A 6,400-nucleotide genomic window follows, 5' to 3' on the forward strand; every position below is an offset into this window, starting at 1 on the left:
TCTTCCAAATTTATTTGTCCTATTTTTTTATATTTTTTACCTTAAAACTAAACATATATTAATTATATATAATATACACAGGGGCGCGCGTGTTGGGCAAGAATTCCTTATATCCAAAGAGGAGTTTAATTTTGTCCCTGCCCCCATCGAGACTGGGAATCAAATTTCTTGTCGGGTAATTCCTGAGGGGTTTAATTTTGAGCCTCCGAATGCATATTTAGTATTTACCCAAACATAAATGATGGGACTTGACAGATGTGGAGCAGGTTCAACTATTTTATTCTTCTTTTTCACTTGTTTTGTGCTTTGCTAAAAAATGCATTTGGCTACAAAATCAACTAGTAATAATTTTAAATAATTAAATAATAAAATTGTAAATCTTTGAAAACAGAGTATATAGAATAGTTATATTAAAATTAACGTAACATTTTAGCTAATTGTAATTCATTTCTAGTTAATTATGAATAACCTTTTAGAAAGTATAAACAAGTATATAAAAAAAGCAAAGGACTACTAGATTATTTTATTAAAAAGTTCGTAAAAAAACGTAGTGAACGACAGAGAGCAGAGGAGTCGCAGACTCCGCTGCCAGCCGTCGACGCAGGAAGAAAGATGAAGTAAACTCAGAGTTTAACTCAGTAAACCCGGTTCCAGTTACAATCCAGAAAGATACAGCTTTTTCTTCTCTCAGTCACGAAAAGAAAATCGAAAAATTCAAACCTATCTCACACCAAAAACACAAAAAAAGTAAAAACAAAGAAAACAAAAACAGACTCTCAAAAACACTGTACAAAAAGGTCCAAAGTAAATAAAGCCTTTAACAATAACATCAGCTAATCAGAAGTTATACTACAATTTTTTCATTTACTAATTAATTTGTACCCTTTTCCGCATAACTATTAACCAACGCCAAAGCATTGCTCGTAAACTTCTTCACCTTCCCCGTCCTCTGGCAGACGTCCGTTTTCATTGGTCCCTCCGCCACATCCTCGAACCCGTCTGTACATGTGTCCTCGTCCGTCAAAGCCGCGCTCATCCACGTCTGGACATTCCCCATTTGGAACCTGAAAGACTCCGAACCCGGAGCCACGAGCTGCCGCATTTGCTTCAACGAGCCACGGATTTCATCCACGGCATCACCCATGTTGGAGAAGCAGTCGTGTAAGGCGGCGCTGGCTCTTGGGTCGGCGCCGTAGTCAGCCTCGCGGGAGAGGTTGGAAACATAAACTGCCATGTGACGGGTTTTGGAGAGGCTGACACCAATGGCGGTACGAGCTAGACGAGCTGGGTCTTGTTGGATGGCGTTGGCGTAGCCAGAAAGGGAAGTGTAGCAGAGGTCGGGGTATAATGTTGCGGAGCAGCTCGTACGGATGAAATCGATGGCGTTGGTTGCGGTGGTGCTGGAGTCGTTGTCGGGGGAACTGACGGTTACGATTGGGTGGAGAATGAAAAAGAGGAAGGTTAGGAAGAGGTGGGAAAGGAGGGGTTTCATGGCTAAGGTCTTAACGTTTTGAAAACAGAGGAGAGGTTTTTTTGAGATTCGTGTAGGTGTTCGGAGGGTGGTTTCCTTGCTTTGCTGGGCCTGAGGGCTTGTGGAAATGGTTTTTGTAGCCTCGTGACTGGAAGTTGAATTACTTTTGTAACCATGCAAATTTTCGGATTTACGAGAATGCCACCGTTCAATTTTTGTAGTTAGTAAATTATGTATAATGGTGTGTGCCAGACTGCCACGAAATTATGCATGAAATTAGGCAGGGAATCCTAACAAAAAACCAAAAATAATAATAAAAAGGTGGCATAAGATATCAGTACAAGAATTTAGTAGCCAGTTCTATACATGTTATAAAATATTATTTTCATTTAATGGATTATATACTTATCAAATTTGGAAGCAAATAATTTTTATTTTTTTTAAAACAAATGTGTCCAGAGGCATGTAAATCGGGCTTCAAAATATCCCATTTTGGATAAAAAAAAAAGTTATAGTAATAATTTGTATTTAGATATTTGATTCGATAATAAGTATATGTATTTCTATTCAAAAAATTAAATTTAAATTTTACTATCTCGATAATAAAAAAATTATAATAATTTAGCATACAATATATGTGCATTTACTCATGATGATTTCTATTATTTGAACAAAGTGAATATCAATCAGGAGAGGACAATTTTTCACCACCCAGTATTTACCAATTAATGGACAATTTTTCATAAAGATGGATTAGATTTCATTAGAAGTTTGACATGAATGACGTGCATGGGCCATCCTTACCTCTTCTTTAATTGAAATTTACGAATTTTTTTGTGTTTAATTTAATAATAACTATACGTATTCTTAATTGAAAAAATTTGTTTGAATCTCAATTCTTTCAAAATTGTATACAAATTAAACCCCGAAAAAATGAACTATAGTAAAATTAATCAATGTGGGGATGTAGAGCTTCTATTCTAGGCCACAAATTATAAGCAGCAACAGGACAATGTTAGCTGTCTTTGCCAATTCAAGGAACAAACATACCGAATTATTCACGTGCTTTGTAATTTTACACAAGAAAAGAGGCAGTTTTGCCAAAAATGAATTTAAGTACAATCTAACAACTTACGACAAGTCGCGCATGCAAAGTGTGAAATTATATATTGCAGCAATATGAAAAATATTATTGGCAATTTGGCCCTTTGAGAGTTGCGGCTGGTTGTGGGCGGCGCATCCACCAAGCAATCAACCATCAGTCCACATTGGCCTAAGCCTATATGAACGGCTTAAATGAGAAGCAGCTGAGCAATGATTCACCATCCTCCACAATGTTCACCCATGACATGAGTGACGCAAATGAATCACGAGGCAGGCAACTAGGGCTTTATGGATGGACCACTACGAATAATTGTGCCTTGCTACCTAATTTATTTAAATACCAAAATACATACAATCATTGTTAAGGCAAATTGTACATGTTTAATCAAAGTCGGTTAAAGTATAACACATGTTGTTCTGATTCTTCACTTATCTCACAATATTTACCCCGGGTATGAAATGAGTACGAGCATGGGAGTATAACATTTTTAGCTCAATATAAGCACATATATATATATATATATATATTAAAACATTAAAATGATATACTTATAAAAAATTGAAAAACCGAACCGATTGAAATTAAGCGTAAATTTTGTCCTGGCTTGATCTAAGTGTTCCTAGCATGCACATTTTTTAAAATTGAAAATTTGGAGATTTGTGACCTTCGCCGTACGTTTTCCGTAGTGGGAAAACTGGGGCAGTAGCCGCTTTCAGCCGACCACACTTGGTTTTAGTCGGTTTTAGGAGGTTAAAGAACGATATACTTTGACACACTTTGCCCATATCCCCCACTATAGTGAGGCGTGCAACTTTTGCTCTAGCTTTAACCGACTGTAGGCCCTCTAAGCCATTTTGTCCTGCGTGATTCTCTTATTTTCACCATCTTTTTTCAGCACCTTGCACACCGGCCTCTGCTAATTGGGTTGGGTGCCACCATTGTGATTCTGCTCGTGTGCTTTTTGGGTTCATTTAAAGTAAAGATACGTGAATTAATTGTCAAATACATTTTGTATGACCTAGACTAAGCTAGAGGAAACATGTGAACTATTCCACCATTTTCCTTTAGCTAACACCGAACAGAACAAAAGGGCCAAAGTTAATTGTCTGCACAGTCATAAGATGGAATGCAAGCACATGTGACTACATTATACATTCTTTGGTTAAGAGTTCACACATATATTGGGGTGGGTCTCGAAACATGAATTGCAATTTTGAAGACTAATTAACCCCGGCAGGAGGCTCAACACAGCTAAGCTCTGCTAATTCAAAGAAGCATAAATCAATGAAAGAAAAGCGATTAGTTAAACAAAAATGAAAGAGCATATATATAATCAGGCATTGATTGAGTCATAGTGACAAAATTGAATACAGCTTTTCTTTTTGAATGAAAAACAGTTAGTTGTTGATCAGGTAAAGGAGAAAATTTTCAAAGTCATTTGACAAAAGCCGAAAGCACTACTTCACAACTTCACGGACTGATCGGCGTAATTGACTCTATAGAGCTAGCTAAGATTAAAACTTTTTCTAAGTTAATGAGTAGTGGGCAGCAAGGGGGGAACATAATCTTGATTTAAAGCTTGTAAAGAATCTAAACAGGTAGGAAACCCTCTAAATCAGAAAAGGATGTAGGAAGCCCGAGGCCATATTTCATGGTGTAATGGCTGAAATTTAGTTTCAAAAGAGAGGACAATTTCATAATCATAGACCCTAAAGCTTCGGTTTGTTTTATGGAATTAGAAAGGATATGCTTTCATGATGTTATTAAAAAAAGCTGTCCCATTGGGCCTCTCTGTAAGAACTGCCTGCCCCACTCTTATCATTGTCTAGAAAAAGAACCAGGCGAATTTGACTCCGTGAATGAGGGGAAAAGCCCCTTGGCCGTTGGGTAACTTTAACATTTTTTGGCTTAATAATACTTGTACAACATTACGAATGATGGAAAGTCCACTCAAACATTAATGAAAGACCGATGCGATTGAAGTTTTGTGATATGTTCACATGGGAGCCTATATCCATAGTCCATTCAAACTATATATATAGGCATGCTAAGAACCACCTTGATTGGCCCAGGTAGTATTTGCTAAGAATATGCAAATTAACTGCCAATAATCATAACATGAATAAATGTTAAGCTTAACTGCCATGTCAACCATGCATTGGTCATCGACAGATTGTCTTCTCGACACATGCAAGAAAGGTAGCTGTAAACCCTACCAATTGAAATTGCATGCATCACCATGTGTGTAAAGGTGCAGTGTGGAAAAACGATACACTGATATAATGGTAATCTGTCGTGGAAAAACGTGTCTAGTGCCACAATTAACTAGAATCATCAGAGATCCTCTATACTATTTTCTTCTTGGTGATCATGAGGAATTTCGACGTCCAACAACAAAAGATGTCATGTTATTGTTTATTTATGATTAATTAACTGAAAGTTTCAAATGTTGATGTAAAATTTAAAAATTAATAAATTTGATTTCAAAATGAATCTTTCAATAGATATTATTTTTAATATTTATTTCACTCTCTCCACTGAATATGTAAAAGAAGAATTATGTGAATAGTTTCAAAAATACAATGAAGCTAATGTTTAACTTTATCTTTACATTTTACGAGAATAGATCGCTAGATGCATTTTAAGGTTTGTAAAGTTATTTGATCTTAAAACTTGCTTTCTGTAACAAGTATATTATAAAGAATTTAGACTCCTTTGATAATTTATGGGAACTTAGGTATTTAAGTTATGTTTCATAACATAACACTTCTCTTATTCTTGATTTCTTTTACTCTTATCTTATTTGTTTTTGATGTGTTAAAATAGTTAGTAGTAAATTCTTTATATGAGCTTGCAAGTGTTTTTTTTCAAGAATATAACCTTTTCATCAAAACACCTTTTTATCTAAAAGATACTTTTACATTTTACAAAATACAATTCTTAGATAAAAGTATTGTTTCAATAATCACTTTATAAAATGATAACCCTTCATTCCATAAGACATAATCTTTGAATTATAATAACTTTTCATTTAAAGAGACAACATGTTATTTTGAAAATATACCAACACTAAATGACCAATAAAGACATCCTGATAGTCCTATAAATGCCATGACAATTGTCACATGTCTATCATCTTCACTTAAATACTTTTCTAACTTTTTGTATGACCAATTTATCCGACACATTCTTATGGATTGCATTTTTTTTCAATCATTTTAAAGTCGATAAATCAAGAAAAAAAATGTCATAATCAAACTAAATCAATTTAATCGACCTCCATAATCGAATTAATCATTTTAACTGAATTAACAAAATATTATTGATTAATTCGATTAAATTGATTTTAATCAATTTTTGCAGAAGGCTAAATACTGTCTTAAAAAAGCCAATGCAAACGTACGACCCAATTGTTGTCATTGGATGTGGTCGGCTTGTAAAAGGCTGAATTCGGTTTTCTCGCTCATCTCACCTAAACCAGTGGCTGGCTGGATATCTAAATTTATTAGCTCAAAGAAACGGTTAGCCCATAAGAAAGATACTTTGATGGGGTTGAGTGAAGGAACATTTGAGCAGAGCAGCTGCATAGATCCAATTCAACTTTTGGGCCTAAGGGAGGGGTCAAGAGATTGAGTGCTCTGTTTGTTCGAACTAGAATTTTCCCGAATGAGGATTGATGATTGATCTATGCTAAGGTTTGGGTAACTGCAGCAAGAAATGGCAGGGGATGACATTGCCATTGTTATGTTGTAATACATACAAGCGGTGGATTTGAATTTATCTCTTCATTTCGGTTTAATAGATCATGTGTTTTTGAGAATATG

General features: G+C 35.2%; 1 pseudogene across 1 annotated transcript; it reads right to left on the bottom strand.

Moving 5' to 3' along the window:
- Window positions 1–494: 494 nt before the first annotated feature.
- LOC18609838 (21 kDa protein pseudogene) lies at window positions 495–1,587 on the bottom strand (annotated as a pseudogene). Its single transcript, XR_016024605.1, has one exon. The product of XR_016024605.1 is annotated as a 21 kDa protein pseudogene (transcript).
- Window positions 1,588–6,400: the final 4,813 nt, after the last annotated feature.

Source organism: Theobroma cacao, chromosome 2 (genome assembly GCF_053813885.1).
Source record: "Theobroma cacao isolate CCN51 chromosome 2, ASM5381388v1, whole genome shotgun sequence".
Classification (NCBI taxonomy): domain Eukaryota; kingdom Viridiplantae; phylum Streptophyta; class Magnoliopsida; order Malvales; family Malvaceae; genus Theobroma; species Theobroma cacao.